Raw genomic sequence first — 18,327 nt, 5'->3', positions numbered from 1 at the left:
AATTTATAGCGAATGGTTGGTTAAAAATTACAACTTTGATAGATCTGATATTATTTATTAAAAAAAAAATGCAGTCTTGAAACATGTACAACCAGGAATTTTACACCTAAAAATGCTGTATAATTTTCAAATATTTTTAATTATCTTCAAAGATTTATAGTTAATAAACATATTTTAAGTCCTATATAGTATCCAAGGCAAATGCATTTATGTGTTATGTATGTTATCGAAAATTATTGATTGACATTAAATTATTACCAGAGGCATATATAATAAATAATGTCTCTAATATTATTTAGCTGTAATAAATGTGAGGGTATGATTGCCAATTAGACAGGCTGTTAATTGGATTAAACATATATATTCTTCAACTAAATGAAATAACTTCATTAAAATTATATCTAAGAATATAGTTATTAAATTAAAATATATCAAATAGTTTTAAGGATTAAACGTTATGCTCTACTAAAGGGGTGCTCCTATGTAAAGGATGCTTGTAAACAAAAGAATTTGTTATTTGTTTATTTATATGTCTTACTTAGTCAGGACTTTAAGCAGTAAATATCATTTTAAAACTGAATTGAGTCAGTAAAGTAGGGAAGCTGATTATGCTAAGAAACATTGGATATTGGTCTATTGAATGGGGAAACCAGCAAGTACCTTATTTGCACATGAATAACTATTCTTCGTGACGATATACGGGACCGGAGATCTTAAATAAAAAAGAAAATTTGTATTTATATTTCAGGGATAAGGTTTTAAGGTTTTTGTAAGGGTCAGCGGGAAAAAGAGCATGAAATGTCAATTTTATTTTTATTCTGCAAATCAGAAAAATAGGGTCGGCGGATCCGTAAACCAACAAATAAAAAAGCCCTGGCCTAAGGGGCCTAAACAATACTTTTCTAATACACTGTACAAGTTACCTATTTCTTGACCAATTTCAATGAAGTTGAATGCAATGTCTTGAATTTTTCGGGTACTTTAATATGCTGAATTAAACTTATCTTGTATTTTAGAGTTTGAATATTTGGATCTGTTTTTAATCAGTCAGGGGACTTACTTTAATGAGTGATTTTCTAAATCACTGATTCAAGTGACATTGTGTCCACAAATGTTGGAAATAATCACCAATTTAAGTTGTACATGTACAAATAAATCACTAGACTAAGTGATTTCATTTTATTGTCGCTTTAAATGTATAATACATGGGCTTATTATGTTGCTAAAATTACCAGAACCAACATCTGTGTTTATAGACTGTCCAGTCATGTCAAGTGATAACCTTGTACTGAATCTGGGATATTGACATGACAATCACTTGTTTAAGTATCATATCTCTATTTATTTTAAATAAAATGCTCCGCTGGGCGCAGTTTGATTCGACCGCAGAGGTCGAACCCTGAACAGTTGGGGCAAGTATGGACACAACATTCAAGCTTGATACAGCACTGAATTTGAATTGTGATTAAATATTTGACACAGAATAGGTTTATGACACAGAATGAATGTGGTCTAAGAACTTAAACATTAATTTACCTATTCAAACCATATCATTATTATTTGCTTGTATATATAAATCAGAAATAACCAATTTAACATGGACAATTTTAAAGAAAATAAAGGAAACCCCCCCCCCCTTCCAAATTTTTTGAACCTCCTTATGATTAATCACCCCCAAACTCAATTCCAGCCTTCCCTTTGTGGTATGGTATCTTGCAGTACAATTTCAGAGAGATCCATACACTTGAACACAAGTTATTGTCTGGAAACTAGAAAAATGTTTGATTTTTGGCCCCTTTTTGGCCCAAATTCCTAAACGTTTAAAGCAATTACCCCCAAACTCAAACCTAGCTTTCCCTTTGTGATATGGAACCTTGTAGTACAATTTCATAAAGATCCATACACTTACACACAAGTTATTGTCCTGAAACTAGAAAAATGCTTGTTTTTTGCCCCTTTTTGGCCCCTAATTCCTAAAATTTTAAGGCAATTACCCCCAAAACCAATCCCAGCCTTCCCTTTGTGGTATGGTACCTTGCAGTACAATTTCAGAGAGATCCATACACTTGATCACAAGTTATTGTCTGGAAACTAAAAAAATGCTTATTTTTGGTCCCTTATTCCTAAACGTTTTGGGCAATTACCCCCAAACTCAATTCCAGCTTTTCCTGTGTGATATGGAACCTTGTAGGACAATTTCATAAAGATCCATACACTTACACACAAGTTATTGTCATGAAACTAGAAAAATGCTTGTTTTTTGCCCCTTTTTTGGCCCCTAATTCCTATTTTAAAGCAGTTAAAGGGAGGTAATCTAATCCCATTTAAAAACAACAATGTTTGATTACCTCCCTTACACTGCTTGTAAATTATTTATTAAGAAACGATGATTGTCTTGAGATGATTAGCTGTCAATTTTTTTGTTAGAAGTTACTTTTAATTAATATTAATTTTAGCCATGACTATGTATGTCATTTTATATTTTAAGACTTTCATGATGTATTTAAATGGGTAATTATGGTTGCAAACTTTATTAGAAATTTGAATTGAGATAATGATTATATCTTGAGGGAAAGATTTTTTTTTGGAATAAGGGAAAGGGGGAGGTGAAAAAAAAAATTTTTTTTTGGGGGGGGGACTATTTGCAACAGCATAGTGTATTGCACAAAAGCAAAAAATTGAATATATATTCAAATCATATATTAACCAATTTTTAAGTTCTTTGACTACAGTTATTCTGTGGCAGAAACCTATCATGTGTCAAATATTCAAATACAATCCGAATTCAAACCTGTATCAAGCGTGAATGTTGTGTCCATTTTGACCCCAACTTTTCAGGGTTGGACATCTGCGGTCGTATCCAGCTGCGCTCAGCGAAGCAATTTATTTTGCTTTGTGAATTTCTTTTTTTTTATATTATGAGTAAATTAGGATATCTGTATTTGAAATATTGGTTCCTTGCAATGTTTATATGTACACGTACATGTCTGTGGGACAGGGTTCACCTGACCTTACTTCATGGAGCTGTCAAGGTAAAAGTTACATGATTAACACATGTCGGTCCTTTTCTCAGATATAGTAAGCAGAACTTGAGTAGATCAACTGTTTTTGGTGTTTAGAATAAACATTGACCTCATTTCACTGGTTCATTTATCAATGTTATCTTTTATTTCTTTTAAGCAATATGTCAAGTATATATATGATGTATGGAATGATTGTAAGTTGTACATGTCTGTCTGGACAGAGTTCATCTGACCATTCATGATCTGATTTTGATGGTTCATTGGTCAATATTAAGATTTAATAATTTAGTCTATTTGGTGTATACTATACATGCTACATGTATAATCAATTAAAAGATCCGCTTTTTTAGCTCACCTGGCCCAATGGGCCAAGTGAGCTTTTCTCATCACTTTGCATTGTCGTCATCGTCCGTCGTCGTCCGTTAACTTTACAAAAATCTTTTCCTCTGAAACTACTTGGCCAAATTTAACCAAACTTTGCCACAATCATCATTAGGGTATCTAGTGTAAAAAATGTGTCTGATGACCCCGCCTCCCACCAAAATGGCTGACATGGCTTAAAATGGAACATAGGGGTAAAATGCAGTTTTTGGCTTATATCTCTGAAAGTAAAGAATTTAGAGACAATTTGACATGGGGTAAAATATGTTCATCAGATTATGATCTATCTGTCTGTTGTTGGGTTGCTGCCTTTTAATTAGTAATTTTAAGGAAATTTTGCAGTTTTAATGCCCCCGCTGTAGCGAAGGGGGCATTAAGTTTTACCCTTGTCCGTCTGTACGTACGTCCATCCGTACGTACATCCCAAAGTTGGTTTCCGTTCTTTAACTTAAGTTTGCCTCAACCAAATGTTCTGAAACTTATACACAATGCTTATTACCACAATATACAGACCAAGTTTGAATTTTGGTGCCGTCACTTTTACTGTTCTAGAGTTATGCCCTTTACAAATGAAAAAATTGCTGAATTTTTCTTTTTTTTTTCTAAATATCAAGTATTTTTAAAATTGGAGTTATCTTTCTTTGTCCATGATCATAGTTGAATCAACTACAATCAATGCTTTATAGAATGCAATGTTTAATTTTACCTTCCACTGATAAATTAAAGCAATTTTTACTTTTCATTTCTAAAAATATTTTAAAGTCTTCTTTGAAAATTGGAGTTATCTCTCTTTGTGCACAATGGTAGTTGAATCAACTACAACCAATGCTTTATACAATGCAATATTCAATTTTACTTCCTACTGATAAATTAAAGCAATCTTTACCATTCAGTGCTTACAAGCACTTTGATTACTGCTCTAGAATTATGGCTATTTACAAATGAAAAAAAATGCTGAATTTTCGTTTCCGTTCTATTACTTGAGTTTGTCTTAAATTAATGTAATGAAATGTATATATAATGCTTTTTACCACAAAACTCAGTTTAATTTGTTTCCGTTCTCTAACTTAAGTTTGCCTCAACCAAATGTTATGAGACTTATACACAATGCTTATTACCACATAATACAGATCAAGTTTGAAATTGGGTGGTGTCACTTTTACCGTTCTTTAGTTATGCCCCTTTATAAACATAAAAATTGCTGAATTTTCCGTTTCCGTTCTCTAACTTTAGTTTGCCTCAACCAAATGTTATGAAACTTATACAAAATGCTTATTACCACTTAATACAGATCTAGTTAGAAATTGGGTGGTGTCACTTTTACTGTTCTTGAGTTATGCCCCTTTATAAACATAAAAATTGCTGAATTATTTGTTTCCGTTCTCTAACTTTAGTTTACCTCAACCAAATGTTATGAGACTTATACACAATGCTTATTACCACAAAACTCAGATCAAGTACAAATTTAGGCAGAGTCACTTTTACCGTTCTTCAGTTATGTCCCTTTATATCTTTTATGATATGCAAGCGGGGGCATCATCTGTGTCCATGCATGGACACAATCCACATTTTTGGTTATCTTGAATATTATTATAGATAGAGATAAACTGTAAATAGCAAAGTAAGATCTACAAATAAGTCATCATGACCAAAATGGTCAATTGACCTGATAAGGAGTTATTGCCCTTTAAAGTCAAATTTAACAATGTTTCGTAAACTTTTTTAATTTACAAAAGTCTTCAGACAACAGAGACAAATAAACCAAACTTGGCCACAATCATCATTAGAATATCTAGTTTTTAAAAACATGGCAGATATGGCTAAAAATAGAACATAGAGGGAAAATGCAGTTTTTGACTTATATCTCTGAAACTAAAGCAAAAGTATAACGGGTTCATTATTTCATGCATCAATTGTAAATAAAAATATCAGGTGAGAGACACAGGCTCCTTGGAGCCTCTAGTTTGGTTTATGCAATAATTGTACATGTTGTAAGGTGCACATGTCTGTCTGGCTTGGTTTATCTGAACTTGACCTTAATATTTGCTTGATAGTATATTTTCATGAATCATTGGTAATGTTAAGTTTATTTGATACTTATCGTAAACTTATAATTATTCTTATATCTTTAGGACAAGCACCATAAAACAGTTGGGACATAAAAATACCTGGAGTCCGTCTATCCCTTTGGCCTTATAAGCGCTCTCACTTGCATGTCTTGTACAATTCTTGTCAAATTTTTAGTTACTTATTTTGATAGTCAAGGTTATATCAACAATGTCTGACAAGTTTTAAAATCAGTGCCAATCAATCATTTTTAAAAGAGTTATGCCCCTTGGAAACATTAATTATTTGGAAAATTGCTTTGTAAGGGCTCTTGTGTACAATTCTGGCCAGAACTTTATGAAATTAATATTTAATGGGTTAATATCATCAGAATGATCAGAGCATTTTGATTTTCATCTGTAATGTTTACAAATTCCAGGGTTCATGGCAAATTTCAACAATTATAAACCTCCACAACCTCCATAGCAGAGGTAATCAAAACGTAGTGCAGCAACAAACAAAAACTATTAATATTCCACTCCAGTTAATCCGACACACAATATACATAGATATAAGAAGATGTAGTATGAGTGCCAATGAGACAACTCTCCATCCAAGTCACAATTTATAAAAGTATATATATATATATATGTACCCGGTAAGTTTGGATATTAAATTGATGTTATCATTTTTGCTTGAATGGTAAGGCAATATTTAATTTGATGTATATTTTACAAAATAATATATGCTGGGTTTTTTTTATTACAGCAAATGTATTCCAAGAGTGTATGGCTGATAAGCAACTACAGGATTTTATCATTGAAGCAACATCTTAGAAGGATAAGTGCAAATGTATGAAGGAAGCCTTGTGTTCAAATACACGTAGCAATTACATGCAGGAGAGAACACTTAAACATTACTAACATGTAGTCATGATATTGGAGTGGTGCATTCTAGAAATCTAAACACCTGGAATAAATATTGTGTATATTTTTTTTCAACCACAAGTACTTTCAGCATATAATACAATTCAAATTCAAATTATTGTGTCAACATGACAGTTACTGTCTAAAAATGGAAAATGCTTGTTTTAAAATGAATTTTATATAAATATTTTAAATAACAAGAACTTTTAGCTTATTGTGCAGCCAAACTTTGAGATCTTTTAATGGTATATGCCTGTTGTTTGTCAACATTTATTTTCTTTTTGACTTAGCCTTAAGATCAGTGTTAAAATGAAAAACTGAAAACCATATATGAAATAAGAAGGAAATGGTTGTAAATAACAGCAAGACTTTCAATATGGTATATCAAATATATTTCACAGAACTTTCTATTTCAGTTTATTAATACAATGAGATATGAGGTATAAATCAATCAGAGAGTAACACAACAACAAAAACACCTGAAAGGCATTAAGGTGCTAACACACTCAACAATAGACAGGTGTCTAAACAATATGTCATGATCTGTTTAATTGACCAGAGTACATGAGTATGTGGCAGGGTGAACTACCTTTTTTCTTCAAAACTCTCATAAGAAGAATTGGCATCTTTTGCAAGAAAGACTTTTCCATAATGTGATTGGAATGTCTCAAAACTGATGAACACAAAAAGACTTATACATACATACACATGTATTAAAAATGAAATATACATCAGTGCATACATCTTCTATAAATGAATCACCTTCCATACATCAAATTAAAAAAAATATTGAGACTTGAATACAACAAAAAATGTTCTAGGAGTGAACTATGGTGCCCTGGATATTTGCTTGCCTTCTTGGTTTTATTAAATCTTATCTGCTGCATTGAAGATATTGTGAGTTGGAGTTGATGAATAAATATTATTTGTATTGTTTAGGACCAAGAAATCTAAGATACAAAGAGAAAGTAAGATAGAATGGAAGTATGAATACATCCTCAAGACAAAGAAGAATATTTATATATATCAAAATAGAATGTGTACTTGATTAGCATTAACTTATCTAAAATATGCTCAAATACTGTGAAATTTGTGTGATTGAGACTCAATTCACCTTAATTTCATTTAGAAAAAATAATGTGAAAGCTGGATTCACATTAATTTCACGTGAAAAATTTAACGTGAATTTCACGTGAAAGCTCGATTCACGTTAATTTCATGTGAAATATTTCACGTGAATATCACGTGAAAGCTCAATTCACGTGAAACTCACGTAAATTTAATGTGAGTTTCACGTGAAAAATTTTCACGTGAGTTTCATGTATAAGCTTGTTTGAGGTGAATCTCACGTGAAAAATTTCATGTGAAATTCATGTGATTTTCACGTGAAATTTACGTGAACAAAATTTGCCTGTGTATCTGAATAAATTGGTTGCCAAAAGTAGTTGTTTTGAATGTTGTTTTTTCGAGAATAAGTAAGTTATAAGTAAAATCACAAAAAAACCGAACGCCGAGGAATATTCAAAACGGAAAGTCCCTAATCAAATGGCAAAATCAAAAGCTTAAACACAAATTCAGATAAATTTCACATTTTTAATCCTTCAATTGCTATAATTCGTTGGATTTTTATATTTTCCAAAGGTGCGAAAAATTCATAACTGCAATCACTATCGATATCAATTGATATGAAAAGGCCAATGATAACAAACGTTGAAAAAACATAACTTAAAAGCAAGACTGCTATGGTGAATTGAATTGCTTACTCAATATAAATTTGTTTATCTTGATTAAAATTCCTTCTTGTACAACCACTTTATGTTTAGTTGAAAATTTAAACTACACTATTTTTTACTAAGGGATGTAAAAAGAGAGGGGGGGGAGGGGGGGAAATAATTTCACATTACTATTTTTTTAGACAGAAGGTTAATGATTGGACACATGGAAGCAAAACATAAAGATGATTCTACATTTCTAAAAAAAAACACACAAACGTATATATATCTTACATTTCGTTTATTAATTTTTGTTGGATTTACTTTGTTTAAAAAAATGAACGAATACACAAAGGTGGCAATCTATAATCGTAGCCGACGAAACACAGTAAAATCAATGCCAGCAGGGACATCTGCATCGTAACAATAATCGACTAAGAAAATGGTAAGCCAAAGGTACAAAGTATTAAAATCCCTAGTACAACAACAGGGAGGAGAACTTCAGAACCATATAACTGAATTCAACTTACAATTTTTTCCATCTAAGGAAGTATTTGTTACAGTTTTCGTAAATTCCCTGACTAATTAAAGCAAGGACACAAAGTTCCGGAAATATTTGCAACTTTATAAAATCACTCATTTAACGAATTCACTGTAACATATAGAAATAATTGTTGAGCCTGTCGTGAATCAGAGTCGGTATTTTTCAATTCATGAAAAAAAAACATGAATTTAAAGACGACGAAATAGTTTATTATTAAAGTTTTTCCCATGTTTACCAGGGAGAGGTTGAAGTCTGTTTAAAAGAGTAAAAGAGGGACATGGTACAATTTCAGTAAGGTACTACATGTACCAGTAGAAGGATGTTTATCACTCGGTTGGCATTATTTCCTTTCGTAGTATTAATTTTCTGATCTCAGGTCATTGCTATGTATTACGTATGAGAGTAAGGTTTTTAAGCAGACAAATCAGAAAGAATCATTTTACATTATCTTCATAATAACCGTCAGCATAATACTTGCTGTTTTGAAAAAAAATATATATAGATTTATTCTGCCTACTGAAATGTCTGAAGTACATATGGCATTTTTTGATATAATCATGTAAAGGAACGAAACTCACATTGAAAAACAGTTCGAAAAACGCCTGGACATTCGTTTGTTATCTCGATTTTATATTGGCTACTTTTTCAATGGCAAATATATACCAAACCGTACAGGTTGAAGTACTGGTGAATTGATCAACCATCATAAAACTTAGAAGGTGAAAAGGCTTACCTTTCTTTTCAGCCTTGTCTTTTGTGAATATTTTATCTCAATCAGGATTCCAAGGGGGTCTTTCCTCCAACATATATATACCAACCGACACATATAAAGATTTAAAACCAGTTATTTTCTGTTCTGTCTTGTCTCTGTGAACTATTTATTTCTAAATATATATCCTTGTAATTGTTTATTTCTATAACTGGGTTTTTCCTATAATGGTTCAGCGTTTATAGACTGGGTTTAAAAAATCTACTTGATGTATCTACAAGGATAATAACAATTGTTTTAAATGTTTGATCAAATGATACAAAAATACAGGTATGAAAAGGCAAATAGTATTGCCATTGTTAATAGTCATTTAAAATATTAATACTAAACGTTTACATTACCTTTAAATCTTAAGAAAGTATGAGGGTAATAATGCTACTTCGATTATTTAGATATGCATATACATGCTTCATAATAAGACAAAATAGAACGCTTTGCTTTGAATAGGAATAATTAAGATTCAGTCTAAAGAAAAGGTTTCAAGAATTTCTGTCAATTCGATTAAAATGTGTGGCAAATCAGTCGGAAATATCGATATGTAAGATTTTAAGGTGTCTCCTTTAATCGGCTGGCATTACTGTGTCAGTAATTAAATTATTTATTAAATTCATAATTAATATTTTAACGATACCTTGTAAAATAAGAGGAATACGAATAATAGTTATACAGAAATAACGATGAACTTGCTTCAACAGATAGGTAGTATGTTTTCCATTTGAACTTCAAGTATATAGGTGTGCTGTTTGCGATGACTTCTAAAACTATGCTTTGTTTTGAATCAAAAATGCCACTTGATTACTCAATACATGGACAATTATTGGTAGTCGACCAGGGAATTAACAAAAATATCGAACTCCAAGGTAAATTCAAATAGAGGAAAGTCCATGAAGTCGGATAAATTAACATTAGGAAGCTATCAAAGCAAGAGTTCTAAATAGTAAAGTTGCAAATCATCCCTTCGTACATTTCATGGACACCATTACCTGTATGTTGACCTTTTCGCAGATGGCGACGGATATGTTCCAAATGATGAGAGAAAAATATCCGGGTTACTAACTAAAACCGAGGGAATCACAACAACTATAAAAGGAAAACAATGTAATAATAGAAACACTGAATTGTAACAAAAACAAACGTCAACATACCTAAAAACGGACTATTTGATAATATCTGACATATTCTGAAACGGTACAGGACATTTAAGAAAAAAAATGTGGTTATAATTGTGTAAAAACCCTACTGCACACTTTGTCTTGGTAACATATGAAATTTTACTTAATAACATATGAATTCTGGTGCTTTGGTCTGATTTTTGTTTGCGGGAAGACCACAACAGCATACTTTTGAACATACCACAGAATGTCTATTTTTACAAGCCCCACACCGCCAGAAAATACAAAAATGGTATTGGTTCAAATTGCAGTATATTCTTCATGTTGTACCTGTTATCAACATGATATGATTAAACATTATCATGATAAGTGCAGAATAACGAGAGCTGAATGTATGGGTTTGTTTTTAAATTCAAGTCAAAATATCATATGCATATCAGGAAGATACACTGTAAATGTTAACAGACGGACCAACAGACAGAAAAACATAGTGCCCCTAGGTTGGACATTAAAATACGGATTGTGGCTCAACAACTCAATCATATCTATGCATTACTGTAAATCGAGTGACATCCAGAACTAGTGAACAGAAAACAGTTCAAAATTGTATTTCAACTCAATGCAAATATAGAAAAATTATTTTTTATACATTCTTCAAAGATGACATATGTTAAGCTTTGCAAAAACTCACGTTACCATTTTTGCATCATTTCCATACATCAAAATTAATCAATCCTATATTTTCCTTTCACAATCAAAGATTACATCAATATATTCCCACCATAACTTATCTGTTTACAACATGTCATGTAAGCTGCATGAAGTTTATATCTATTATAGTTATCAGGTCAATAAAAAAACAAATGGGGAATGTGTCCATTGAAAAAAGATGATGCCCCGCTTGCATATCATATACAATAATAAATGAACATAACTGAATAACGGTAAACGTGACGCTACCCAAATATTAACTTGATCTGAGATTTGTGGTAACACCTATTTTGTATAAGTTTAATAACATTTGGTTGAGGCAAACTTAAGTTAGAGAACGGAAACGAAATTCAGCAATTTGTGCATTTGTAAATGGGCATAACTCTACAACAGTATATGTTATGCCACCAAAATTCAAACTCGATCTATATTTTGTGGTAATGAGCATTGTGTAAATGTTTTATAACATTTGGTTGAGGCAAACCTAAGTTGGAGAACAGAAATGAAAAATTCAGCACTTTTTTCATTTGTAAACGGCCGTAACTATGGAACAGTTAAATTAACACTATAAAAAAATCAAACTTGATATGTTTTGCGTGGTAATTATCATTGTGTATATGTTTCATAACATTTTGTTGAGGCAAAATAAAGATAATGAAAAATTCAGCTGTTTGTCCATTTATAAAAGGGTTAAAACTCTAGAACGGTTTAAGTGACGTCACAAAAATTTTATTTTGATCTGTGTTTTGTGAAAATAAGCATTGCTTATAAGTTTCAGAACAGTTGGTTCAAATGTTTTAATAGATATTCTAATAATTTCATTAATGTGATGGCAGTACACAAACTATAAACACAAGTCTTCACTTCTGTTTCAAACCTTCTTTTAATGAGGATTTAAAATCCAAAATTATACTTCATGACCTTCGATATGACAAATGACGACAGATTCAAGCTCTAACAATATTATTAACAAAATGAGTAATTTAAGTTTTTGTTCGGTCATTGTAATAGCTGCTAAATTTCCTCTTTTCTGCACATTCTAAATATGACATCCCATCAGGTGAACTACCTTCTATACTAGCACCCTGTATAATAATTATTTTGGCTAATTTTTATGTTCTTTTTGATAGTTCACCTCTTCAACTGTTTTCGGTTTTTATACATTCTTGGCTTTCAAATATTCGGATATTTGTTCAAAATGAAGATAAATCAAGAAAAAGCTTCGGACGATTGGAATTTTGAACGATTTTTTTTCATTTTTTTGAAATTTATTTCATATTTTTATTGCTTCATATATGATGTACTAGTTCATTTATGAATATGAAAATAAGGAAATGTTGTGTGAAAGACGATGAAAAAACTACACTTAGAAAACAGAACAAAGATCTGTTAGTTTTTATAGTTTCTTTAAATACAACAGATGAAATGCTCTTAAAAATACACTGAATGAAATTAGTTTTGTAACTGTAAAAGCTTATACGATGCGAAAAGGTTTTTTTTTTCACAACAGACAATTTTCTCTATTCTTAATATGCCCTGTATTTCTATTAATATCTACATCAGAGAAATTGATGCTTTGTAAACTTATTATGCACTATTTTTAGAAACTGTTATAATATGTGATAAGGCACAAAGCATATCAGTCAGAAAAAACGTTTGCAAGTCACACACACGTTCGGAGATACAGATATTTTAAATGGAAGATTTTTCAAGTGAAAAAAAAAAAGAAACAAAATGAAATGGGTATGTTTGTTTTTATTATAAATGGTGTAATCTCTTTTGTATTCCTTCTTTACAAAAAAAGGAAGACAGTTTATAAAATTTTACGAGACACTTAAAACAAATATAAACATTACCTCTTGTTTCATTCCTTCATCGTTTATAATTGAAAGTAATTGCATCTATCTTTATACGACTGAATTCCTGCAATTATTATCATTCTCAGTTGAATTTATAACTGAAACTTGTTACATTCGTTTAACCTTTTCATAACATTTATATATTGTCCCTTTAAGTATTCCATCTTAACAGCCTCATAACAAACAATCCTATCTATAATTTTTATACTATATATTTACGTTTATTTGGTTTTTATCTAGTTTAAGTTTAAACGACATTGTTCAAATGTTTAAATGATACGTTACCTTCCTCATTGATCGTATCGGCGTGACATGTTGTAAAAAATAATGAACCGTCTAACACTGATAATGACACTTGGTAATAAAATGCAATCATGTGGAAAAGTACTAAATTTTAATTTACAATATAAGCATTGTGTTAGATTATTCAGTTAAATTCGTCAATCTTAATTGATATCAATGATAAGAACGATATTAATAATCTCACATTTAGATAGTGCATATACATCAAATAGGCAATGGAACATTCAAACACATAAATAGAAAAAAAGCTAACAAAGAAAAAGACCCGAGAGACCACAAGATTTTGATCTGAAATCCTTGGATCATAAACAGGAAATTTGGGTCAAAGGTCAAGATTATGTTCTGAATTTTTAACGTAAGTTGTTATCTCAATTCCTCAGAAATAGATAGAGAAGTCGACATGAGATTTTTGTCAAATTTTAGTTGAGACTTTACCCACGCCAATGCGTTTTTTTGGCTAAGAGTGCTCACTACATGAACATTCATGTATTGTAGCTAAACCCAAACATATGTAATAGTACTGGATACGTTTACATTTTGACATACGTGTTTAGAACGTCAATAATGAGATAATGCCTACCCTTCAAGAGCACCTATGAAAACACTAAGTTTTTGGTGGGGTTTCTGTTGCTAAGTCTCTAGTTTTCTATGGTGTGTTTTGTAGGGGTAAATTCAGTAAATAGATATACGTCACCACGGATCGCTTAATTAGGGGAGAGGTTTCTGACGTCATGTGCTCTTCTGATTGGTAGATTGTAATTTTTAAGAGAAAACCAATCCGGGATACAAACTAAAACCAAGGGTAACACATCAACTATAAGAGGAAAACAACGTAATAACAGAACAAAAAGTGCAACAAACAACAAACACTAGAATGCCTGTCTCAAGTCAGAAGCCTATTATTTAGTGGTTTTCGTTTGTTTATTCATTACATATTTGTTTTTCGTTCATTTTTTGTACATAAATTAGGCCGTTAGTTTTCTCGTTTGAATTGTTTTACATTGGCATTTTTGGGTCTTTTATTGCTGACTATGAGGTATGGGCTTTGTGCATTGTTTAAGGCCGTACGATTATCTATAGTTGTTAATTTCTGTGCCATTTGGTCTCTTGTAGCAAGTTGTCTCATTGGCAATCATACCACATCTTCTTTTTTATATAAACATACATAGAAACAACTATTTGATAACAACTGTCATATTCCTGACTTGGTGTTACCGTGCAACACATTTTTAAAATAAAATGGTGGGTGGAACCTGGTTTTGTGGATAGCCAAACCTCCGCGCTTTTTAGCAAAGGTAAATAAATCGCAAAATTGACCACATTACATGACGGGAATACAGTAAAAATACATGCAAGAACACCAAAGACAGATAAATACATAAATACATAATACGTGATCGAAAACTTAGTTTTAATTAATATCTAAAATATTAACATAAGGAATAACAAATGTAACATATATATTAGAAAAACTATATATTTATCATACGGAACATAAACGTTTCATTGGAAACAAATATCAAATTACAAATATTAATCCGTGTTGTGATTTTTACAAATGGAAGAAAGAAAAACACCCAGCAAAAACAAACTAAATTTAAAAAGATAGAAAAATTTACAATTCAAAAACTTTAAAAATATAAACAAACATAACTAAAACTCCAAACAAAACACAAAAACCTAAAACTGTTATCACACAACAAGGCAAGGCAACAATAGGAGTGGAACATGTAAAAGTATTAACCTTACATGTAGCCACCTGCCTCTAAATTTGCCTCTACTAGATTCGGCTATTCACATCCTTTTTATTGAGTTGCGGCATAGATATGTGAATCTTAATCCTATTCATGATTTTTTTACACCTTATTTCCCTTAATCATTTTTTTTGAAAACACATGTAGCTTTAATTTACTTTAAGTTGTGCATGTATTTATTTTAAGTACTTTCGCAAAAGTTTGATGGATTGATATTTCCTGTGGCAGACATAATGGTATGACATATTAATGTGATTTTGAACCTTGCTTTGTATATGAAACGACATGCTGAGGCGGAGTGTTTTAAGGTGATGATTCGCTAAATTCTTTAGAAAAAAACATCATTCTAAGACACTCCTTACCAACTATTAGCGTTTCTCATAAATTCTACATGCTTAGCGGAGAATCATTTGGCTTGCCGTAGACGGTATTTGACCTCTAGACCACCCTCATTTGAGATAATCATTCGCAAAAGAAAAGGACGCAATCATAATAAACATATAACTAACATATAACTAATTGTAAAATATTGTTCTTGAATAATATGATTAAACACATACAAATTATTAATGTAAAACACCCCTCTCAAATAAAAACACACAAAAGTGAAGTGATGTGCAAAAATGAATATGATAAAATTATACTTGCTGATATAATATATATGGAACATGTTGAAATATTACAGCGCATAGAACATTGCGAAATTGATGCATCTAACACAGTGCATAAACAAATTTATTCATTTCAAAAGTATACAACTGAACAGATGTAACAAATTACCACGGATATACATAACAAATGAAAGGATAAATACGCACAAGATAACTGGCGTTTTATCCTGATATCTTTATAAAGAATGTTTTTATCAAAAAACGCCATTTTCAATTCTACCTCATATGTCTAGCTCTACGTTTTAGAGGCGTCTTTCAGGCATTAAGGTGGTATGGGTGTTTTTCGCCATCTTGGATTAAAAAAAACAGAGAACCTAAGGTCCAGATTTTCTATCAAGTTAGCAAAATTTGATGCAGGAATGCAGATTTTAAGGTGAATTTTCATTTAAAAGAACCAGTTTATAAGAATATAACTTATAAATATTAATATTTTTACAAGTGTAGATTATGTTTGGTTGTTTTTAAATGTTTTTAAATTGGCATTTTAAGGGGAGGTAGCTCTTAAACAGTGCATTTTCTGAAGGAATCTACATTGGAATTTTCCTATTTTGTATTTTAGCCGGAATAAACGAACGGTGACCCTATCATTTCTTTTGATATTCTCAAAGCATTGTCTAAAAGCTATCTTTTCGTAATTTATTATACAATTCTATCATTAAGTTTAGTTTCTAGTCACAATATGGTGCTTTTTCCTGTATAATCCATACAAAATGTGTCCTTTTGTCACAACCTGTAGCTTGAGAAAATACGTGGTGACCTATCATTTCTATTATACTTTTGATCATATATCAATAGATATTACGTTTTGGCAAAGTATAAACAAATTCTATCATTTTTATTCTAAGTTAATGCACTCTTTAATTAACAGCCAGTGACACATATGTCATTCGATTGCGGGGCGAAATCATATTTTACACCGGATCACTAAGGAAGCCTGAAAAGAAACAAAAGGACATAATCTGCCAATTCGCTTGTATAAGACATATAGAGTTGTCGGATTGGAGACAATACAGATATCTTATCAGTCAAATGTGACTTGATATATCCTGTAATCAAAGAGAAAAGAACAATACAATTGACATCCCATTACATAAAACAGGCGGATGAACTTTCAGTTATGCTAAAGACAATGGGATTCTAAAATAAATAAAATAGAACATTATGCAAATGGCATATGTGGTATATAAGCATGATAAGTATATGAAGTACATTTAACGAAAAAATTGAAGATGAAAAAGAAAATGTATACTAGTACAAATTATTACAAATTACATATTTTAACCACCTTTAACGAGTAAATACTTTTCAAAAGAAACAACCTGTAATATACAAATGTAGAATAAAAGGACACATTCTTCTAAAAAAACATGTATTGAGTCTACAATTATTATTCATTTTTCATCAATGTAATAATTTTGATATTTTTTTAATAAACTCATCATAGATACATGTACCAGTATGGAAAGCCTCAGTTGTCATATATTAGAGATTTACAAAACGTTATGCTGAAGCTTAAAATGTAAAGTTAAGACAGCGTGATGTTGAATTGAGTCATCAAAATGCTAACTCTAAATTACAATATGCTAAGTTGAATCTGCGCAATGTTGACTTGCAATGACAAGTGCTTTAGTCGTGATAGTATAATGATAAGTCACGATGTTGTGATGATATGCCAAACACACGTAACGTTGGGTTTAAAGTACTTGATGTGAAGTTGACGTTGCATGATGTTAGCTTGCAGATGGATACTGCTCAGTCATCCACATCGACAGCTATGATAACAAATACAATGAATAGCTAAAATGTATGGTGCTGACTTGATATTAATTAATGTTGAGCTGATATAGTACCATGTTATATCATTGTGATTTTACGATTGGTCTATCATGCAATCTATTGATTTAAAACACCATAATGCACAGTTGAAGGTACATGATGTTAAGTTAAGATAACACGATGCTACACCACTATATTGAAACGAAAGGCTCATCATACAATTTGTTGACTTAAACCAACACGATACAACGTGTTAAGCTAAGATGCTCACTTGAAACTACAGGACGTACAGTTGAAATTTTGTAATGTTAAGCTACGATAGCACGATGTTATATCATTATAATGTCACAATAGGCTTATTATACAATTTGCTCATTTAAAACTACAGAACGTACAGTTGAAAGTACGTGATGTTAAGTTAAGATGGCACGTTGTTATATCATTAGAATGTCACGATAGGCTTACCAAACGATATGCTCGTTTAAAATTACACTACGTACAGTTGAAAGTTCGTGATGTTGAGCTATGATAGCAATATCTTATATCATAATGATATCACGATAGGCTTGCCGTACAATATGCTCATTTAAAACTATACGACGTACAGTTGAAAGTACTTGTTGTTCAGCTAAGACAGCACGATGTTATATCATTATAATGTCACGATAGGCTTATTACACAATTTTCTCATTTAAAATTACACCACGTACAGCTGAAAGTACGTGATGTTAAGCTAAGAT

General features: G+C 31.2%; 2 protein-coding genes across 2 annotated transcripts in view; one reads left to right on the top strand and one right to left on the bottom strand.

The window, feature by feature from the left end:
- Positions 1–9,515, bottom strand: part of LOC127705289 (uncharacterized) — a 34,972-nt gene extending 25,457 nt beyond the window's left edge. Inside the window, exon 1 of the mRNA XM_052209607.1 lies at positions 9,366–9,515. The gene's annotated coding sequence lies outside the window, so the exon portion shown is untranslated. The remainder of the gene's footprint in view (positions 1–9,365) is intronic.
- The window catches only part of LOC127705292 (di-N-acetylchitobiase-like), a 393,977-nt gene that overhangs the window by 193,685 nt on the left and 181,965 nt on the right, over positions 1–18,327 (top strand). The gene's annotated exons all lie outside the window — the stretch shown is intronic.

This window comes from Mytilus californianus, unplaced genomic scaffold, assembly GCF_021869535.1.
Source record: "Mytilus californianus isolate M0D057914Y unplaced genomic scaffold, xbMytCali1.0.p SCAF_6, whole genome shotgun sequence".
Classification (NCBI taxonomy): Eukaryota; Metazoa; Mollusca; class Bivalvia; order Mytilida; family Mytilidae; genus Mytilus; species Mytilus californianus.
The sequence above is the reverse complement of the archived record's forward strand: the minus strand, read 5'-3'. Positions and strand labels throughout refer to the sequence as shown.